This window comes from Balaenoptera acutorostrata, chromosome 2, assembly GCF_949987535.1.
Source record: "Balaenoptera acutorostrata chromosome 2, mBalAcu1.1, whole genome shotgun sequence".
Lineage (NCBI taxonomy): Eukaryota > Metazoa > Chordata > Mammalia > Artiodactyla > Balaenopteridae > Balaenoptera > Balaenoptera acutorostrata.
The window spans coordinates 109,957,732-109,980,959 of NC_080065.1; positions in this window are offsets into that span (position 1 = coordinate 109,957,732).

Genomic DNA, 23,228 nt, shown 5'->3' on the forward strand with positions numbered 1-23,228 from the left:
CTATGTTAACATTTTACATGTTAACCAAATGATAGACTTGGTGGATGAGGGGAGAATTAAATATGAATAATTTTGGATTTTTCTATCTTCCTGATCTGTGACTGAAAGTCCTTTACCATCTGTCACCAGCATATAGAACTTGTCTATTCCTCTTTTGGTGCTTAGCATGAGGGCCTTGGTTTGATACTGTGCTCTAACCTCCATGTTGTAATTTCCCAACCAGCATCTCCAATAGAGAGCTATTCATTCATTATTTTATTATCCAAAATGCCTAGCAGAATTCTTTATACTCTGGTAAATGTTCATTAATTATTATTTTAGACAGTAGAAATAAATAACTAGGCAGTACCTAACTGAATGAAAGTTCATGGTGTATACAAAGAGTTTCCAGTGATTTAGCTGTAATTTAGGGATGTTATTTTTTTAAGGTTTAGTCTTATGCCCTCTGCTTTTTAACGTTTACATGATTGATGTAACTTGGATAATAGAATGGAAATCATAATCCCAGCATTTTAAGATGAGGACATGTTTATAATTGAGATCTATTAATTTAAGTATTCATTATTATATCCCACAAATCTTTATGAAGCACTTAGTCTAAGCCAAACCCTGTGTTTGTACTTGAAAGGCAAAGCATGATCCTTATGGAGCTTCCACGATCATGGTGGCCCCAGATAGAGTAAGACCACTCTCCACAATGGCAGGTGACATTCACCGAGGGCCGGTATGTGCCTGGCACAGTTTGAAGTGGTTTATATGTACTGACTCATCTAATTTTCACCACAGCCCTTTGTGATAGGCATTGCAAAATCTTCATTTTATAGATTCAGAATCTCAGGCACAGAGGGATTCATTACATTGCCCGACATTATGCAGCTAGTGAGTGTTAGCCAGGATCAGAATCCAGGCCGTCTGCCTCCTGAGATACACTGACTTTCAATAATCAAATAATCTTGTAGACCAAATGATAACTTGTAGAAAATTATAACTGTTCCAAGAGCTGTGGAGGAGAGATTCATGGTATTCTTTTTTTTTTTTTTTTTTTAATGTAGGGTTTTTTCTGTGGCTTGTGAAAGCAATCTTTTTTTTTTTTTTTTTAAGTTTTACTTGATTTTTATTTATTTATTTATTTATTTATTTTTGGCTGTGTTGGGTCTTCGGTTCGTGCGAGGGCTTTCTCCAGTTGCGGCAAGCGGGGGCCACTCTTCATCGCGGTGCGGGGACCGCTCTTCATCGCGGTGCGCGGGCCTTTCTCTATCGCGGCCCCTCCCGTCGCGGGGCACAGGCTCCAGACGCGCAGGCTCAGCAATTGTGGCTCACGGGCCCAGCTGCTCCGCGGCATGTGGGATCTTCCCAGACCAGGGCTCGAACCCGTGTCCCCTGCATTAGCAGGCAGATTCTCAACCACTGCTCCCCAGGGAAGCCCCGATTCATGGTATTCTTAAGCCTATTTTAAGAGGAAATTACCCAGGGGAGGCTTCCTGGTGTAGAGACAGTTAAGATGGCACCTGAAGGCAGAGTGGGCATTAACTAGGTAAAAAAGGGCTAGTGGAGTATTGTGTACAAAGGAAATGCCTGTTGATGGCAAGGAGAAAGGGGGGATTCAAGAAAGTTGCTACCAAAAAATAAATAGGTAGAGCAGAATGTGGGTCTTGATGATATAGATTCCAGTTTGCAAACCATTTTCACTTTTGCTCCTGTGTTTAATGCTCACAACCAACTTGGGTAGTTTAGAGACTTAATTTAACCAAGGCCATGGACCAGAAGTAGTAAGTCTGGGACCTGAACCCAGATCTCCTGATTTCAGTTCCCACAGCTATTCCACCAAACCAGAGTGGCTCAACAGTGCAAAGGAGGACCAAAGCAACATGTGGAGGGCACTGTGAGTATGGTATTTCTGGTCAGGGTCCACATGATTCAAAGGTGTGTATAGATCAGCAGTAATACTGGTAACACTGGTGCCTAAGGAAATGCATTTTATCTGGATGTAAGAACGGAAATACAATTCAAAATCAAGCCCCAAGACACAATTACTCTCAGATCTGGTAGAATTCAAACATAACCTGTAACACCAATGTTGGGACAGGGCCCCATAGCTTCAGGAGGGCATGAAGAACTAGAAAATAAAGACTCAGGAGGGAAAGTCAAAGAAATTGGGTTCTTTGAAGAAAACTATCAAAGGTTGCTTATCAAAAACATTCTATGACAGACAATGACCAGCTTACTTTTTGTCATCTCCCGGGAGGTTGAAAGCAGGAAGGATTGATACCAGCCCGGCAAACTATTCTGCATTTCCTGGCAAGAAAAAGAGACACCCTAGGACCAATACCTCAAACATCAAATCTGTAAATCATTTGTGCTTGGCTCTGGAATTCTAATGTGATTCTCTTTCCTATTCCAGGTTTACCTATTTGTTTCACCTAGACCATTCTTAGGGTTATTTTGAAATCTTCCAAGCATGTGTCATAATTGTGCTAAGGAAAAGCTAGTCAAGGATTAAAATGAGACAAAAAGACACCATCCAATAAAATAAAGCTGCAGATAATGCATATGGGAGATAATCCACAGAAGGATAATTGAAAATAGTCAAACACTTGTTACAATAGCTATCTAGCATCCATCCCTGGCAGCTGCCCACTTAATGCAGTTAAGCAGAATGCCTATAGTAAAAAAAAAAAAAAAAAAAAAAAAAAAAGCCTGCTGAGGATATGGGGGGAGACAAGGCATAATCGCTAGACCTAGAGCTCCCCTGCTATATTATAAACTCCTCGAGGGCAGGCACTCTGTTACAATCACCTTTATGCAAAACATAGCACCCAGTTATAGGGTGCTAGCACATAAAAGAGGATCAATAAATGTTTGCAACTTATAATTGTTATGCCTTTCCTTCTCGTCTCTCTCCATAATTGTCATTATTCAATCACTGTAAAAAAAAAAAAATGTGTCTCTCTCCTGCTCATTTTTTCTCATCTTCAACACATGCTTCACACCTGACAGTAGATCCAGAGGCATCATTTAACCTTGCCAAGTGGCAATCAGAAGTAAGTCAGATAGAAATATTTCATGACTCTCAGAGATGTTAAACCCTGGCATAAGTTGATGAGAAAGATTGTAAAATCATTTCTCCAGGGAGTCTTTGAAAATGCAGAATATCTAGTGTGATTCAGGGGTAAAGATATACCTAGAGATCTAATTTAACATTCTACAAACATATACATGCGTACACACACTAGTTTTCCTTATAAAAGTTATCCATGTTCAGTACAGAAAATTTGTACAATCTAAGGAAGTATAAAGAAGATAATAATCACACCATCTAAAAAAGAGCTACAGTTAGTATTTTGGTGTATTTTTATTTTTTTAATATATCTGTCCACATACAGTCATTCATTCATTTATTCAATGAATTCTTATTAGGACTCTACCAACATTCTATGTAGAAAAAGACAATAAACAATCATCATAATAGAAGGAAAATTATGTGGTATGGTAGAAGGTGTTAAGTGTATGAAAAAGAATAGTGCAGGTTGAGTAATGGGGTCGGAGATGCTGGGACAGAGTGGAGGAGGTTGTGATTTTTTTTAAAATAGGGTAGACAAATAGTTATATTTTGTCAATGGAATCCTTATTTTTTCTTTAGGTATAATTGACAAATAACATATTAGTTTGAAGTATGCAATGTAATGATTCTATATTTCTACGTATTACAAAATGACCTCCACAAGAAATTAACATCTGTCATCATACATAATTACAAAAATTTTTTCTTGTGATGAGAACTTTTAAGATTTACTTTCTTAGCAACTTTCAGATATGCAATCAGTATTATTAGCATAGTCACCATGCTAAACATTACATCCCCATGACTTATTTGTTTTATAACTGTAAATTTGTAACAATTTGTACCTTATGACCCCCTTCACCCATGTCAACCAGTCCTTACCTGCCCCCCCCCACCTCTGGCAACCACCAATATGTTCTCTGTATCTGTGAGTTCAGTGTTGTTTGGTTTTGCTTTTATAGGATCCATATGTGAGATCATATGGTATTTGTCTTTCTCTATCTAACTTATTTCTCTTAGCATGATGCCCTCAAATCTATCTATGTTGTCCCAAATAGCAAGATTTCATTCTTTTTATGGCTGAATAATATTCATATACATATATATCTATAGATATAGATCTCACAATTTATCCATTCATCTGTTAGTGGACACTTAGGTTGTTTCCATATATTGGCTATTGTAAATAATGCTGCACTGAACATGGCAGTGCACATATCTTTTCAAGTGAGTGTTGTTGTTTTCTTCAGATAAATACTTGAAAATAGAGTTACTGGATCATATGATAGTTCTATTTTTTAATTTTTTGAGAAAGCTCCATACTTTTTTCCATAGTGGTTGCACCAATTTACATTTCCACCAACAGTGCACAAGAGTTCCAGTTTTTCTACATCCTTGCCAACACTTATTTTTTGTCTTCTTGATAACAGCCATTCTAATAGGTGTGAAATGGTACCTCACTGTGGTTTTGGTTTGCATTTCCCCGATGATTAGCAATACTGAGCATCTTTTCATGTACCTATTGGCCCTCTCTGTCTTCTCTGGAAAAAAAAAATGTCTATTAGGATTCATTGTCCATTTTTCAGTTGGATTGAGAGTTTTTTGCTTTAGATTTTGCTTTTGAGTTGTATGAGTTCTTTATATATCTTAGATATTAGCCCCTTATCAGATATATGATTTGCAAATTTCTTATCCCATTCTGTAGGTTATATTTATACATTTTTGATGGTTTCCTTTGCCATGCAGAAGCTTTTTATTTTGTCACCCCACTTGTTTGTTTTTACTTTGGTTGCCTTTGTTTTTAGTATCAGATCCAAAAAAATCAGTGTCAAGACCAATTTTAGGCACTTACCACATATGTTTTCCTCTAGATGTTTTATGGTTTCAGGTCTTACATTCAAGTCTTTTATTCATTTTGAGTTAACTTTTGTGTATGGTATAAGAATATGGTCCAGTTCCTTTTTTTTTTTTTTTTTTTGCATGTGACTGTCCAATTTTCCCAACACCATTTGTTGAAGAAACTGTCTTTTCCCCATTGTATATTCTTGACACCTTTGTCATAAATTAATTGACCATATATTCATGAGTTTATTTCTGGGTTTTTCTATTCTGTTCCATTGATCTATGTGTTTTTAGGCCAATGACATACTATTTTGATTACCAGAGCTTTGTAATATAGTTTGAAATCAGAGAGCATGATGCCTCCAAGTTTGTTGTTCTTTTTCAAAATTGCTTTGGCCATTTGAGGTCTTCTGTGTTTGCATACAAATTTTAGGGATGTTTGTTCTATTTCTGTGAAAAATGCCATGGGTATTTTGATTGGGATTGCACTGAATCTGTAGATAGCCTTGGGTAGTATGGACATTTTTACAATATTTATTCTTCCAATACATGAACATGGAATATTTTTCCATTTATTTGTGTCTTCCTTGATTTCTTTCATCACTGTCTTATAGTTTTCAGTGTAAAAGTCTTTCACCTCCTTGGTTAAATTTATCAGTAGATATTTTATTTGTTTTAATGTATTGTAAATGGAATTGTTTTCTTAATTTGTCTTTCTGATAGTTCATTATTAGTGTATAGAAATGCAACATATTTCTGTATATTGATTTTCTTCTGCAACTTTATTGAATTTGTTGATTAGTCCTAACAGCTTTTTGGTTTTTCTATCATGTCATGTGCAAAGAATGGCATTTTTATTTTTCCTTTCTGATTTGGTTGCCTTTTATTTCTTTTTCTTCACTAATTGCTTTGGCTAGGACTTCCAATACTATGTTGAATGAAAATGGTGAAGGTAGATATCCTTGTCTCATTTCTGATCTTAGGGAAAAAGATTTCAGCTTTTGCAATTAAGTATGATTGTTAGCTGGTCATGGATGGCCTTTATTAGGCTGAGGTAATTTCCCTCTATATCCACTTTGTTGAGAGTTTTTAATCATAAATGGCTATTGAATTTTGTCAAATGCTTTTGCTGCGTCTATTAAGTTCATATGATTTTCATCCTTCATTTTGTTAATGTGTATCACACTGATTGATTTGCAGTTGTCGAACCATCCATGCACCCACTTGACAGTGCTGTGTGATCCTTTTAGTGTATTGTTGAATTCAGTTTGCTAATACTTCATTGAAGATTTTTGCATCTGTTTGTCAGGGATGTTGACCTACAATTTTCTTTTCTTGTGGCATCCTTGTTTGGTTATGGTGTCAGGATAATGTTGGCCTCATGAAAAGAGTTTGGAAGTGTTATCTTTTTTTGGAAGAGTTTGAGGATTGATATTAATTCTTTTTCGAATGTTTGGTAGCATTCACCAGTCAAGCCATCTGGTCCTGGACTTTCGTTTATTGGGCGTTTTTGATTACTGATTCAATCTCCTTACTAGTTCAGATTTTCTTTTTCTTCATGATTCACTCTTGATAGGTTGTATGTTTCTAGAAATTTATCCATTTCTCCTAGAGTGTCAAATTCGTTGGTGTATAATTGTTCTTAGTAGTTTCTTATGATCCTTTGTATTTCTGTGGTATCTGTTGTGAAGTCTCCTCTTTCATTTCTTATTTTGAGTTCTTTTTTTTTTTTTCTTGGTGAATCTAGCTAAGGTTTGTCAACTTTATTTATCTTTTCAAAGAACCAGTTCTTAGTTTCATTTATCTTTTCTAATGTCTTTTTAGTCTCTACTTCAGTTACTTCCACTCTGATCTTTGTTATTTCCTTCCTTCAACCAGATTTGGGCTTTGTTTGTTCTTCTTTATATAGTTCTTTGAGATATAAAGGTAGGTTGTTGAATTGAGACTTTTCTTGTTTCCTGATATAGTCATTTATCACTATGACATTCTCTTTTAGAACTGCTTATGCTGCATCACATAACTTTTGGTATGTTACATTTTCATTTTCATTTGTCTCAAGGTATTTTTTTTATTTCTCTTGATTTTTTCTTTTTGACCCATTTGTTGGTCAGCAGTATGTTGTTTAATATCCACATATTTATTAATTTTCCTGTTTTCTTCTTGTAATTGATTTCTAGTTTTATACTACTGTGGTTGGAAAAGATGTTCAATATGATTTCAGTTTTCTTAAATTTATTAAGACTTATTTTGTGGCCTTACATATGATATATCCTAGAGAATGTTCCATGTGCACTTGAGAAGAATGTATTCTGTTACTGTGGGATGAAGTGCTCTATATATATCCGTTAAGTCTATCTGATCTCACATGTCATTTAAGGCCAATGTTTTCTTACTGATTTTCAATCTGTATAATATCTACTCATGTAAGCAGGGTGTTAAAGTCCCTTGCTATTATTGTATTGTTGTCTATGTCTCCCTTTAGGTCTGTTAATATTTATATATTTAGGTACTCCTATGTTTGGTGCATAAATATTACAAATGTTATATCCTCTTATTGGATTGACCACTTTATATGCTGACCTTTTTTGTCATTTATTAATGTCTTTGTTTTAAAGTCAATTTTGTCTGACATAAGTATTGCTACTCCAGCTTTCTTTTGGTTTCCGTTTACATGGAATTTCTTTTTCCAGCCTTTCACTTTCAAGCTGTGTGTGTCCTTATATCTGAAGTGTGCATCTGTAGGCAGCATATAGATGGGTTGGGATCGTGGTTTTAAATGTAATGGCTAGAGGAGGCCTTATTGAAAAGGTGATATTTGAACAAAGGTATTAATTGGGATCATTTTGAACAGTCTACTATGCAATTTGCTTTGATCATTATTCTTTAAAACATGCTTATTTAATGGATGTACATAATTTTATCTTATAAATCTTATAAATAATTTTTTAACCCCATGGTTGGACATTTACATCAACTCCACTTAATTTTTTCTGTGTTATACATTCTTAAATGAAACTGTGGCTTCTCTGTTCAGTTTTTGCAATTAACAGCATAAAGGTAAGATTTAGCTTAGAAAAGGGGAGACAGCATCAAGGTAATAATGTTAACTTCTTGTGAGATATGTTGCAATAGTTTTCATTTACTTCTAATCTGATTATGACATGTTTTAAAAATACCATTTGTTGTGATTTCAGTTAAAATGTACATATTTATTGTTTAAATTTTGTAAAACATACAAAAGCAAAAGAAAATTCAAAATACCCATAATCACATCTTCCAAAGTTAATCATATTTGCTCAAAATATACACTTACTTAGAGTTTGTATTATAATAAACATCCTGTGTTATAATTTTCATTTAATTAAATGTGAACATTGTCTAAGTATTTTATTTATAACTATATTTTAAGTGTAGTATTTTAAAGTATTCTTTTATAATCTAATTTTTAATAAGTGTACACTATTCATTTTTTACCCATTCCATAAACTATCCCCATTTTATAAACTGAATTATACAATTTATCACTATTGTAAAATATTTTCATATATATCCTTGCCCACAACTCTGATTATTTCCTTCTATAATTAAAAGCATAAATCTGTCATTTATATTGCACATATTTTTACTAGTTTGTTGCTTTCCTTTTAGTTTTATTTATGTTGTTTTTTTGACTGAAAGAAATTAAATCTATCAATCCTTTCCTTAAGGGATTCTTCATTTGCCTTTTAGGTTTTGAAAATCCTTTAGCACCCTGAGTTTTTTTGTTTTTTAAAAAAAAACTCTTTTCCCTGGTGGGATTTATTTTGGCCCATGGTATGACATTTAGTGAACCAACTTTATTTCTTTTGGAATAGTTACAGCTTGGTTAACCTTCAATAGGCCTTTCTTTTCTTTATTTTGTTATTCTGTCAGTCAGGACTGTTATCTAAATACTTCTTCAAACCATATGTAAGAGCAAAGGTGGTGCTTCTACTGACATTCCAAGGATTCACATACTTGTGAATTGGGATTGAAAAGGGCAAGAATTGTTTCAAGGAGAACAAATACATACACAGACTTTTAAAATTTTAATAAAACATGTTAAGAAATAATGCATAATTCCAGAAAAAGTTTTTAATAATTATAACTCCGAACTTCAAAACACCTTTGTATAGATCCTCAGGGGTAGATTCACAAATTGGAAAGTTGGTGTTCCCATTAGAACTTATATAATGTATTAGTTAGTACTCTCTCATTGCTCTGAGAATATGAGGAATATAATAATAACAAGAGCTGTCATTTAATGGGAACTTACTACATGCAAGGCATTGTGCCAAGTACTTCACATGTGGTATTTATTTAATCTTCAAAATACTTTAGAAGGGAGGTACTATCAAGATCTCTCCTTTACAGATGAGGAAACAAAGGCTGAGTGGGATAGAAGAAAACTTCCACAGTCATACAGCTAGCTGACTGTGTAAAGGGGACTCCTCAACTATTTCTCAGCAAAATTTAGTCAATGCAATAGTAAAAATAAGAATATGAAGGAAAGTCCTAATTAGATACATCATATGCTGTCTCCAACTTCCCTTCTCCACGATGTGCTTGGAAAGCTTGCACTAGTTTAAGTCACACCTAACTAATAACAACTACATCTGATAATTATTCATATTTTTTAAAGCACATTCAACGAAGAGAGTTGATGCTTATAGCATATGGTCCAGGTCATACCATTTGGACAGCTTAGAAAGCAGAGGTGCTAAGAGGTTAGGTTAGGTAGTAGAGCTGGAATTTAAAACCATGACTCCTATCTCTGCCATCAGTTCTTCCCCTGACCTCCACACTGCAAGTTTGGGAGGTTTCTCTTGGGGAATTTTTTTTGATCCATATTTCAAAGTATTATGACTTATTGTTGTTGCCGCTGTTATTACCTAACCATCTCTGACCTTTTAAGCAATGAATATGTTGTATTTTAAATTCTCATTACTGTAATTATCTAGGCCATCTTATACTTTATTACACATATTGAATAAGAAACATTATAGGTGTTCTTTTATCTAGTCCATCCTTTAGTGAATCAGTGATATAGTTTGGACTTTTCTGTTGGATATGTCTCTTGAGAAGACATAAAATAAAATTACTTAATATGCTGTTAATAAATATATCATTACATATATGATGCTTTAACACTTCATGATAACTAACTTCATTTTTTTTGGCAGTGCACACATTTACACAAAAATCATTTTTCTTTAGGTAGAAAAACAGAAAAATTTCAATAACTGCATTAAAAGCAGTAACTTCTGAGCATTTCCCAGAAAAGAAGAGTAATTTTAAAGGAAACAATATAAAGGCATTATTAAGTTTTTCATCTTTCGTGGCCTGTTCAAATGCTCTCTTCTGTGACCTTCCTCCTCTGAAGTATTTCTATCCTTTGAGCACCATTATAGTATTTTTAACATTCCATTATAGTGTTAATCCCAAAGTATACCTTGTATAAGTGATTTGTGCATGTGACAATTTAGATTAAAACCCCCATGTTTTAGTCTTCTCTCTCTCCCCATATCTGGCCAGTTGCCTGGTACAAAATGTTAAACTGAATAAGAGTTAATCAAGGTTTAAATAGTGAAAAAATACATAAGCCTTAATTTAAGGCTTTTGTCAGATATATAGTTAATATATGAGGCATGCCAAATCAGAATGCAAGTCTACCTTGGTTCTAAAATAGAAAGGACAATTTAAGTATTTTTAAATATAACCTGGAACAGAAAACTAAATCTTTTATGGTAGAAACAGGATGTGTGTTATAAGTTAAGATTATATGAAATTTCTGTAAATGAATTAATACATATTCTCCAGTAATATTTTAAGATTTTAAAATCTTGATACCAAGGTTCAGTAACCTTATTCACAGAAATCCATTGCACGGAGAGGAGAAGTAAAAGTGTAAAGTTTAGGAATTCTGTTGAAGTTAAATTATCAGGTTAAAAAATAGAGTGTTATTGTTTTAAGATATTTTATGTAAGCCTCATGGTAACTACAAAGGAAAATATGTAGTGATTATGCAGAAGAACATTGTAAAGGGGTCAAAACACTCTAATATCAAAACACAAAAAAAGACAGCAGGGTAAGAAACAAGGAACAGTGGATCTACAAAACAACCAGAAGACAAATAACAAAGTGGCAATTGTAAGTCCTCACCTATCCATAATTACTTTAAACATAATTGGAGTATGGATCAAATTGTCTAATCAAAAGACTTAGGATGGCTGAAAGGATAAAAACAAGATCCAATGATATGCTGCCTACAAGAGACTCAATTTAGCCTTAAAGACACACATAGACTGAGAGTGAAGGGATGGGAAAAGTCGTTTCAAGCAAATGGTAACCAAAAACAAGCGAACAAACAGGGGTGTCTGTACTTATGTCAGACAAAATAGACTTTAAACTAAAAATGGTAAAAATAGACAAAGAAGGTCATTACATAATGATTAAAGGGTCAATCCATCTAGAGGATAAAACAGTTGTAAATATTTGTGTGCCCAACATTGGAGGACCTAAAGAAAGTAAAAGCTAACAGAGATAAAAGGAGAAATAAACAGTAATACAGTAATGGTTGGGGACTTTAATACCCCATTCTGAACAATGGGTAGATCATTCAGACAGAGAAGCAATAAGGAAATACGAGATTTGAACAATACTATAGACTAAATAGCCCTAATAGACATATACAGAACATCCTATCCAACAACAGCACAATACACATTCTTCTCAAGTGGAATATTTTCTAGGATAGACCAAATGTTAGGCCACAAAACAAGTCTTAGCAAATTCAGGAAGATTGAAATCATACAAAGTATCTTCTCAGACCACAATGGCATGAAACTGGAAAGTAATAACAAAAGGAAAATTGACAAACACATGAAAATAAAACAATACTCAGTAAACAATGGTCAGGGGCACTGAATAGAAAGTTTTTCTAAGAAGATGTAAGAAAGGCCAATGGGTACATGATAAGATGCTCAACAAAATAGTTATTAGGAAAATGCAAATTAAAGCCACAATAAGATATTACCCCATACCTGTTAGAATGACCATCAAAAAGACAAGAGCTAACAAATGCTGTCATGGATGTGGAGAAATAGGAACTCTTGTGCACACTGGTGGGATTGTAAGTTGGCACAGCCACTATGGAAAGCAGTATGGAGGATCCTTAAAATATTGAAAGTAGAATTAACATATGATTCAGCAATTCCATCTCTGGGAATATATCCAAAGGAAATGAAAACACTAGTTTGAAAAGATATCTGCAATCCATATTCATAACATGTACAATAGCCAAGATATGGAAAAAACCTAGTGTCCACTGATGGATGAATGGATAAAGAAGTTGTGAGATACACACACACACACACACACACACACACACACACAAACACAATTGAATATTATTCATCCATAAAAATGGGGAAATGCTACCATTTATAACAACATGGTTAGACCTGGAAGGCATTATGCTAAGTGAAATAAATCAGATAGAGAAAAACAAATAGTGTATGATATCACTTACATGTGGAATCTTAAAAAATAAAATATCAAGCTCATAGAAAAAGAGATCAGACTGGGACTTCCCTGGTGGTCCAGCGGTTAAAATTCCACACTCCCAGTGCAGGGGACCTGGGTTCGATCCCTGGTCAGGGAACTAGATCCTGCATGCTGCCACTAAAGATCCTGCATGCCACAAATAAGACCTGGCGCAGCCAAATAAATAAATAAATAAATGTTTTTTTTAAAAAAGAGATCAGACTGCTTGTCTTTATTACTTCTCAATAAAACTGGGGGAAAAATCCAGTGCAATAGCAACACAATGCTATATGTTAATATTTAGTAACTTTAAAATGGACTGGTGTACAGTCCATACATAATGCTGATTAAAGGATGAAGATAGTATTTATGCTTTTCCCATAAGGTAGTTTTAATGAAATGTTCCAACTCAGAATATGTGTGATCTCAAAATTATGTCTTCAGTTCTTAGAATAAAGTCCTTTCTGGAAAATTATATGATTAAATAGCATTTTAGAAGCTGTAAATACCTTAAAGATCATATAATCTAAACCACTCATTTAATTATGCTATTTATTAATAAATATCACTGAAAAGAAATATTCAGTTATTATTAAGTGTTATACAATGAAGTTAAGGTTCTTTCCTATCCCAGGGGCAAGGACTAATAACAGTTTCCTGGGTAATCTTCTTGAATTTTACTGTATACAAACATACATTTAATTTATTTAACAGCACCAATGCAAGCCAGCTCTAAAAGTGTGATGGCTTGCAGTAAATCTTGGAGATAACTTTCTCTTAATATAAAGATCTATCTCATTTTTAAATATGAAATATTTAAACAACGGTTACAAATAAATATCTAAAGACACTGCCTAAATTTAACAAATATTCACATTTTATTATTTTCTAATCTTTGCCTTTTAAGAAACAGTTGAAGACCCTTTTGTATCTCTCTTAATCTTTTTTACCCCCCACTACTTCCTTTTCCTTTTTGACCATTTTCCTAAATGTTTCCATTGCTGTTCACAGTCCTGTCCTGTTGGGTTTTTTTTTTAACTTTTATTACATATGTGTGTTCCATAAACAACTTACAGCCTCATTTTATATGTAACTGAATGTTCCGTAATGGAATTGTAACTGGTTTAGTGAGCAGTCTCTAATCAGTAAGATGTAAGGATAAATCCATGTCATTTTTCTTCATTCTTTTCACTCTCTTAAATCTCTCCTATGCTTAACTACATCCTGGACAGATGTCAGAACTTTCCAGTTATTTCAGGTTATTAAAATTCTGTTTAAAATTCTAACTTCATCCTATTTAAATCTTAACTCTTATGTTCTATAGTACTTTATTAAGATATAATTTATATACAGTAAGGTCCAAGAATATTGATTACATAAAGAAAATTGAGAATTTCACCATACGATGGATTATACAGTAGTGTGTATAAATTATATAAATACATATCTACATTTGTATCCACCTATGTGACCACCACTCAGATCAAGAAATAGAACATTCCTCACTCCCAGAAGTGAGGCAATATCCCTTCCTCCCCTCTTCCAAAAACAAAATGTAACACTATTCTGACTTCTAACAGCATTGATTAGTTTTGCCTATTCTTGTGTTTCATGTAAATGGAATCATACCGTATAATGTCTGGCTTTTTTCACATAATGTTTTTGAAATCCATCCATGTTGTTACATACATCAGCAGTTCATTCTTTTTTGTTTTGGTATTTTTGAGTAGTATTGTGTTATGTGAATATTCATAATTTGTCCACTCTCTTGTTGATGGGTTTGTGTTATTTCAAATTTTGAGCTATTATGAATAAAGCTGCCATGAACAACTTGTACAAGTCTTTTGGACATCTGCATTCAATTTTCTTGAGTAGATGCCTACAAGTAAAACTGCTGAGTCATAGGATTGTATATGTTTAACTTTGTTAAAAAACTGCCAAACACTTTGAAAGTAGTTGTCACATTTTACACTCTCAGCCAGTGATATATGAGGACTCTAATTACCACATGTATGTCAACACTTCGTGAAGTCAATCTTTTTTATTTTAGCCTTTCTGGTAGGTGGGTAGATGTATCTTATTGTGGTCATTTTTCTATATTTTTAAACGGGAAAATCAAAAACATGTTTAAAAGTTACTGTTGCTTGTACCTGCACAGAATATCTCTAGAAGGATTAGAAGAATCTGAACATTCTGGTTTTCCTTTGGTGAGGGTTGCTGAGCCCCTGTTTTTCTGGGTCACTGGTGTGGGAGGTAGATGTCCCCTTGTAACCTTTAGTTACTTTTGAATATTGAACCATGTACATGTTTTACCTATTGAAAAAATGAAATTATTTTAAAAATCACTCAATTAGTGGATAATGAAGCTGTACTCTACTCCCTGCTCAGACCAGGCTTGTGAGTTGGGGGATTCTGAGTGGGGAGAAGGCACTTTCCGCCCTTTCACTCCAGTTTCACTAACAACTAACTCCAGTTGTTAGTCACCCAGTAACACTTTAGAGCGTGGCCAGATTCGTTTCTGGGAACCTCCACCTCCTTCCTCTTCCTGCCTCTAGCTCTTCTCATTGGCTGGATGAGGCAAGAGAGAGAGAGAGGGAAAGGGACAGATTTATCTTTCTGTCTTTATTTGTGTCCTTCTCTTTTGAGGTTGTTGAAGTTTCTATATTATGGCTGGCCTTGGTTGCATTCTTTGTGGCAGGTCCAAAGGCACCTCTCTCCTGGGTCACATGTGAGGTTTTTATGGGATGGAGGGTGAGGAACTTGGGGAGCCTCCCCTCTGTACCATTCTCTGATGTGGAGCATCCAGTTCCAGCTTGACTTCTTTCTGCCCTCCTAAACTCTAATTCCTGGGGTGGGGACTTGGGGAACAGCCTGTAACCTCTCATTCATGGGCCTATCTGTGGGTTCCAGCAAGGTTAGCTCAGGCCCATCTCCCTTTCATAGCACCCCCTGACCCATAGGATCTGATGTCAGGAGGTGAGAGGACCTCCATCCTTGTCTTTTTTGGAGAAAGAATTTCACAAAAAGACATTGTAGAGCAGGCACAAAGCTTATTGGAAGCACAGTATGTGCAAAGAGAACAAAGGAGCAGCTTACTTAGAGCAGAAGGAAGGCAGAAATACACACCCAGGGAAGAGTGTGGGCATCCTCCCTAATGAGGAGCGTGCCACAGAGGTGATTTAAATCACGTATATGGAGCATTTCTTCTGGGTCTTTGTTTTCCTCTGGCCAATTATCTCGCCTCTTTTCCCACATCTGACCTGTCTTAGGGCCCTTCCCAATATGCGTGCACGTCTTTTTGCCAGAACGGATAGCATGGGGGCCTATGGGATATTGATAGCACCTATTATGGGGTGGTGCTCCCTCTCTTTTTGACCCCCGAGGAGTCTTCCTGTGCATGTGTAGTTAGGGAGGTCTCCTTGACCTCAGGAGTGATAGATGTGGTCATCTTATCTCTTTACTCCAGCAGAGCTCAGCTTCTGCCATTAACTTTGTCCTTGAAGTGTCAGGGAAAACAAGCTCCAATTTACTCCACTTGACAAACTCCAGCTGCTCAGCCCAGAGGCCCATCTACCTCCTACCTCAGAACCTCACACATCTGGTGGAGATGCAAGTTGCTCCTCTTTGTTCGCCTCCTACCCTCTCTCATCAGGTCTCTCCTTCCCGCTTAGGAAGCTGCATTCAGTAAATCTAAATGTGACTTAGCAGATGATCAATAGAGGAATGAGATGACAGTCTCTCCTCTTGTGGACACTATCAAACTTGATGAGTATTTGCCTTAGAACCCTTCACACGGGGACCACCAGTTAGAGAAGGAAGGGGAGCCAAGAGGAGAGAGAGGGAGAGGGAGGGGAGAGAAAAAGCCCCAGTGCCCTCCTCTATGTTGATCTCTCAGAGCTCCAACAATTTCCTCTTCCTCATTTCCTCAATCTTCTTACATATAATGCCTGAGTTAGGTATTATAGGGCCAGTTCTGCTCATTCTTACTAATGTCTGTGTGTATATAACCATGTGTGGAGTGTTCCTGAGTGTGTGTTGGGGGTGGCATCTCAGTGTGGGATGCCTTTCTAGTCCAAGTCCTGTGATCTTGTTAATATGCAAGCTCAGAATCAGGAAGTCCAAGTGGGGTCTGAAATCCTTCGTTAAAACCTTTTTTATTGTAGTAAAATACCCATAATGTAAAATTTACCATCTTAATCATTTTTAAGGGTATGGTCAAGTGGCATGAAATACATTCATATTGTTGAGTGACCGTCATCACCATCCATCTCCAGAACTCTTTTTTCACCTTGCGAAACTGAAACTTCATACTCATTAAACAGTAACTCCCTGTTCCCACTCCCCCTGGGCCCTGGCAACTAGCAATCTACTTTCTTTCTCTGTGAATTTGACTACTCTAGCTACCTCATATAAGTGGAGTTATACAATATTTGTCCTTTTGTGACTGGCTTATTTAACTTAGCATAATGTTCTCAAGGTTCATTCATGTTGTGACATAACGTCAGAATTTCTTTTTTCAGATGAAATTAGTATTTGAATTGGTAGACTAAGTAAAGTAGATTGTCCTCCTCAAAGTGGGTGAGTATTATCCAAATCCACTGAGGGTCTGAATACAACAAAAGGCAGAGGAAGGGGGATTTTGTTCCTTTTTTCCTGCCTCTCTGTTTGCGCTTGAGACATCCCATGTCATCTTTTCCTGCCCTTGAACTGAGAATTTACATCATTGGCTCCTCTGGTTCTCAGGCCTTTGGACTTACTGAATTACACCACTGGCTTTCATGTGTCTCTGGCTTGCAGACAGTAGATCTTGAGACTTCATAACTTCTATAACTACTTGAGCCAATTCCTCATAATAAATATCCTATTGTTCTGTTTCTCCTAACAACCCTATTTGTTCTTTATCTCTGAAGAACCCTAATACAATACGATCATTCCTTTTTTTCATTTTTTTGAGCAAATGCCGTACTGTTTTCCATAGTGACTGTACCATTTTACATTCCTTCAACAGAGCACAAGTTTCTCAATTTCTTTAGCTCTCTACCAACAACTGTTATTTTCTGGGGCTGTTTGTTTGTAGTGGTCATTCTAGTGGGTGTGAGGTGATATCTCATTGTGGTTTTGATGTGAATGTTTAGTGATGGTAACCATCTTTTCATGTGCTTATTGGTAGTTTATATATCTTCTTTGGAGAAATGTCTATTCAAGTTCTTAGCCGTTTTTTAATTGGGTTACTTGATTTTGTCATTGCTGTTGTAGTATTTTATACATCTGATATTTTCACTCTGTTGATTGTGTCCTTTGCACAAAAATTTTTAGTTTTGATTTATTCCAGTTTATCTTTTTTTTCTTTTGTTGCCATTGCTTTTGGTGTCATGTCCAAGAAATCATTGCCAAATCCAACGTTGCAAAGATTTTCTCTGTTTCTTGTAAGAGTTTTATAGTTTTAGTTCTTAAATATAGGCCTTTGATCCCATTTTGAGCTAACTTATGTATATGATGTAAGGTATGGGTCCAACTTCATTCTTTTACATGTAAATATCCAGTTTTCCCAGCCCCATTTGTTGAAAAGTTTGCCCTTTCTCCATTGACAGTTTTGGTATTCTTGGTGAAAATCAAGACCATAATTGGACCATAATTGGAAAATTGGACCATATATGTGAGGATTTACTTCTGAGCTATTTATTCCATTCCATTGGTCTATCAGTCTGTCATTATGCCAATACCACACTATTTTGATTACTGTATATGTGTAGTAAATTTTGAAATCAAAGTTAAGACTTCAAACTTTGTCTTTCTCAAGATTCTTTTGGCTATTTAGGGTCCCTTAAGATTCCATATGAACTTTACAGTGGATTTTTCTATTTCTAGGGAAAAAAAAAGGTCACTGGGATTTTGATAGAGACTTTATTATAGAGTGCTTTTAGTGATATTTATAGCTTAGTAATGTTAAGTCTTGTAATCGATGAACATAAGATGTCTTTCCACTTATTGGTGTCATCTTTAATTTCTTTCAGCAACATTTTGTAGTTTTCAGTGTACAAGTCTTTTGATTCCTTGGTTAAGTTTATTCCTAAGTATTCTTTTTACTGATGCTGTAAATGGAATTGTTTACTTAATTTCCTTTTTGTTTATTGGTGTATAGAAACACAAAAGATTTTGCCTGTATATTTTGTATGCTGCAGCTTTGTTGAATTCATTTATTAGTTCTAACAGGGTTTTTTTTGTGGAATTTTTAGAGTTTTCTGCATATAAGATCATATTGTCTGCGAACAAAGATAAATTTACTTCTCTTTTCCAATTTGGATGCCTTTTATTTCTTTTTCTTGCCTCATTACCCTGGCCAGGACTTCCAGTACTATGTTGAATGAAGTGATAAAAGTAAACATCATTGTCTTGTTCCTGATCTTAGAGGAAAAGCTTTCATTCTTTTATCATTGAGTATGCTGTTAACTCTGGGTTTTTCATGTAGGGGCTTCCTTATGTTGAGGTATTTTCCTTCTGTTTGTAGTTTGTTGAGTGTTTTTTTTATCAGGAAAGGGTGTTGAATTCTATCAAATAATTTTTCTACATCAGTTGAGATGATCGTGTGATTTTTTTCCCCCTTCATTCTTTTAAAGTGGTGTATTATATTGTTGTTGTTGCTGTTGTTGTTTTGGGTATGCTGAACCATCATTGCATTTAGGGATAAATCCCACTTGGTCACAGTTTATAATCCTTTTGGTGTATTGTTGAATTCTATTCACTGGTATTTTATTGAGGATTTTTGCATCATTGTTCATCAAGTTTATTGGTTTGTAGTTTTCTTGCAGTGTCGTTGTCTGGTTTTGTTAATCTTGTTAATGCTGCCTCACAGAATGAGTTTAGAAGTTTTCCGTCCACTTCAATTTATTGGAAGAGTTTGTAGACGATTTGTCTTAATTCTTCTATAAGTATTTGGAAGTCATCTGGCCCTGGGCTTTTCTTTATTGGGAGATTTTTCATTACTGATTCAATCTCTTTACTAGCTATATGTCTATTCATATTAGTTTTTGTTCATGATGCAGTCTTGGTAGGCTGTGTGTTTCTAGGAATTTGCTTATTTCACCTAGGTTGTCCAATTTTATTTGCATATAGTTGTTTATGGTGTTCTCTTATAGTTCTTTTTATTTATGTAAAACAAGTAGTAATATCCTCTCTTTCATTTCTGATTTTAGTTATTTGAGTCTTCTCTCTTTTTTTCTTAGTCATTCTATCTAAAGTTTTGCCAATTTTGTTGAACATTTTAAAGAATCAACTCTTGATTTCTTGATTTTTTTTTCTATTTTTTTCCCTTTGTTTATCTGCTCTAACCTTTGCTTCCTTTTTTTTTCTGTTAGCTTTGGGTCTTGTTTATTCTTTTTTTAGTTACTTAAGGGATAAAGTTAGGCAGTTGATTTGAGATCTTTCTTCATTTTAATGTGTTTACAACTATAAATTTTTCTCTTAGCACACTTTTACTGCATCCCATAAGTTTTTTTTTTTTTTAAAAGGATTTTCTTATTTATTTATTTATTTATTTATTTATTTTTGGCTGTGTTGGGTCTTCGGTTCGTGCGAGGGCTTTCTCCAGTTGCGGCAAGCGGGGGCCACTCTTCATCGCGGTGCGGGGACCGCTCTTCATCGCGGTGCGCGGGCCTTTCTCTATCGCGGCCCCTCCCGTCGCGGGGCACAGGCTCCAGACGCGCAGGCTCAGCAATTGTGGCTCACGGGCCCAGCTGCTCCGCGGCATGTGGGATCTTCCCAGACCAGGGCTCGAACCCGTGTCCCCTGCATTAGCAGGCAGACTCTCAACCACTGCGCCACCAGGGAAGCCCCCATAAGTTTTTGTATGCTGTGTTTTGATTTTCCTTTGTCTTATGATCTTTTGTAATTTTCTTTGTGAATTCTTCTTTGACCTACTTGTTGTTTAAGGGTGTTGTTTAATTTCCACATATATATGAATTTTCCAGTTTCCCTTCTGCTAGTGATTTCTTTTTCATTTTATTGTATCTTTGAAAAGATACTTTGAATAATCTCAATATTTGTTAATTTGATTTCTGGCCTAACATGTGGCCTATCCTAGAAGAATGTTTCATGTGTATTTGAGAAGAATATATGTTCTGTTGTTGTTTGATGAAGTGTTCAGTATATGTCTGTTAGGTCAAATTGGCCTGCAGTGTTGTTCAAGTCATCTATTTACTTAAGGATCTTCTGTTTCAGTGTTCTATCTATTATTAAATGTGGAGTATTGAAGTCTCCTACTATTATTGTGTTGCTATTGTTGTGTTAATATTTTCTCCCTTAGATTCTGAAAGTTTGCTTAATGTTTTTAGAAGCTCTAGGGTTCCACGTAAAAATATTTATAATTGTTAGACCTTCTTGATGAATCAATTCTTTTATGGTTATATAAATTCTATCTTTGTCTCTCATAACAGTTTTTGACTTAAACTATATTGTCTGATTTTATTATAGCAGTTCTCACTCTATTTTGGCTACTCTTTGCATGGAGTATCTTTTTCTATCCTTTCACTTTCAATCTGTGTGTCCTTAGATCTAAATTGAGTCTCCTGTAGACAGCACATAGTTGGTCCTTTTTCTTTAATCCATTTTGCCAATCTATGTCTTTTGATTGGGGAGTTAATCTACTTACATTTAAAGTAATTAAAAGACTTATTATTATCATTTTGTTACTTGTTTTGTTTGTCTTATAGGTTTTTTGTTTGTTATTTCCTTCCATACTGCCTTTTGTGTTTTGTTGATTTTTGTGGTGATGCATCTTAATACCCTTCTCATTTCCTTTCTGTGTACATACTATAGACATTTTTTTTGCAGTTATACTGGGGATTATAAAGTTATAATAATATATTTGAAACAACTTAAGTTCAGTTGCATACAAAAACTCTATTCCTTTGTTTGTCAGCTATATCCCATTAAAGATAGAGGGAAAAGGCTCTACTGCTTTAGAGCTACCCCCACCCAGCTTTGTGGTATTGATAACAAGTTACATCTTTATATGTTATTACCCATTAACATAGATATAATTTTTATGTTTTTATCTTTTAAATTCTGTTTAAAAATACTGGTTTTATCTTTGTTCATGTATTTACTTTTACAGGAGAACTTTATATTTTCATGTCTTCAAGTTGTTGTCTGTTATCCTTTCATTCCAAGTTGAAGAACTCCCTTTAGCATATCCTGTAGTGCAGATCTAATGGTGATGAACTCCCTAGCTTTGGTTTATTTCAGAATGTCATAATTTCTCCTTGATTTTTGGAGGATAGTTTTACTGCATATAGAATTCTTGGTAGACTCTACTTTTTTTTTTTTTTTTGGCATTTTAAATTTATCATCCTAATGCCTTCTAGCCTGCAAGGTTTCTGTCAAGAAATCTGCTTATGCTCTTACAGAAGATCTCTTGAACGTGAAGAGTCTCTTTTCTCTTGTTACTTTCAAGATTTTTTTCTTTGTTGTTGATTTGCAACAGTTTGACTGTAATAGGTTTTTCCTACTTAGAGGTCTTTTATCTTCTTTTATTTGTATCTCCATGTATTTCCTCAAGTTTGGAAGTTCTGAGCTATTAATTTCTCATATTAAATCTTTGTCCCATTCTGTCTTTCTTTTATTCGTCTACTCCTATAATGTGCATATTGAGCTGTTTGATGGTATCCCACAAGCCCTGTTTATTTTCCTACCTTTTTTTTTCCTCCCCAGAATTGATCATTTCAAATGACCTGTCTTAAAATTTGCTGATTCTTTCCTTTCCATGTTTGGGTAAGCTGATTAAACCCTTTGTATTTTTCAATTCAGTTATTGTATTTTTCAGGCCAGAATTTTTTTGCTTCCTTTTGATAATTTCTCTCTCTTTGTTGATATTTTTATTATGTTGATTATTGTTTTCTGATTTCCTTTAGTCCCTTGTTCATGTTCTTCTTTAGCTTTTTAAGCATATTTAATATAATTTTGAGGATTTTTTGCAGTTATTCAACATTTTTTCTCCTTTTTCCTCAGTTTTATAGATATATAATTGACATAAAGTGCTGTTTAATGTATACAGCATAATGATTTGACTTATGTATATTGTAAATGATTATCACATAAGTTTAGTTATCAGCTATCATCTCATAGATACAAAAAGAAAAAAGAAAAAAAATGTTTTTTTCCTTGTAACGAGAACTCTTAGGATATACTCCCTTAACAATGTTCATATATACCACACAGTGTTAGCTATAGTGATAATGTACATTATGTCTCTGGTACTTAATTATCTTATAACTGGAAGTTTGTACCTTTTGACTACCTTCCTCCAATTTCCCCTCCCCCAAATCCTGCCTCTGGTAACCATAAACCTTATCTCTTTTTCTATGATTTGGTGGGGTTTTTGTTTCTGTTTTTAGATTTCTCATAAAGTGAGATCATAGAGTACTTGTTTTTCTCTTTCTGACTTATCACACTTAGCATAATGCCTTCGAGGTCCATTCATGTTGCCAAAAAGACACTAGTTTCTTCTTTTTTATGGCTGAATAATATCCAGTGTGTATATATAGCATAATTTCTTTATGCATGTCATGGAGCTTTTATCCCATGATTTTTTTCTGGGAGTTTTATGGTTTTCCATCTTATATTTAAGTCTTTAATCCATTTCAAGTTAATTTTGGGGAATGGTGTAAGATAAGTGTCCAGTTTCATTCTTTTAATTGTGAATATCCAATTTCCTCGGAACATTTACTGAAGAGATTGTCTTTTCTCCACAGAGTATGCTTGGATC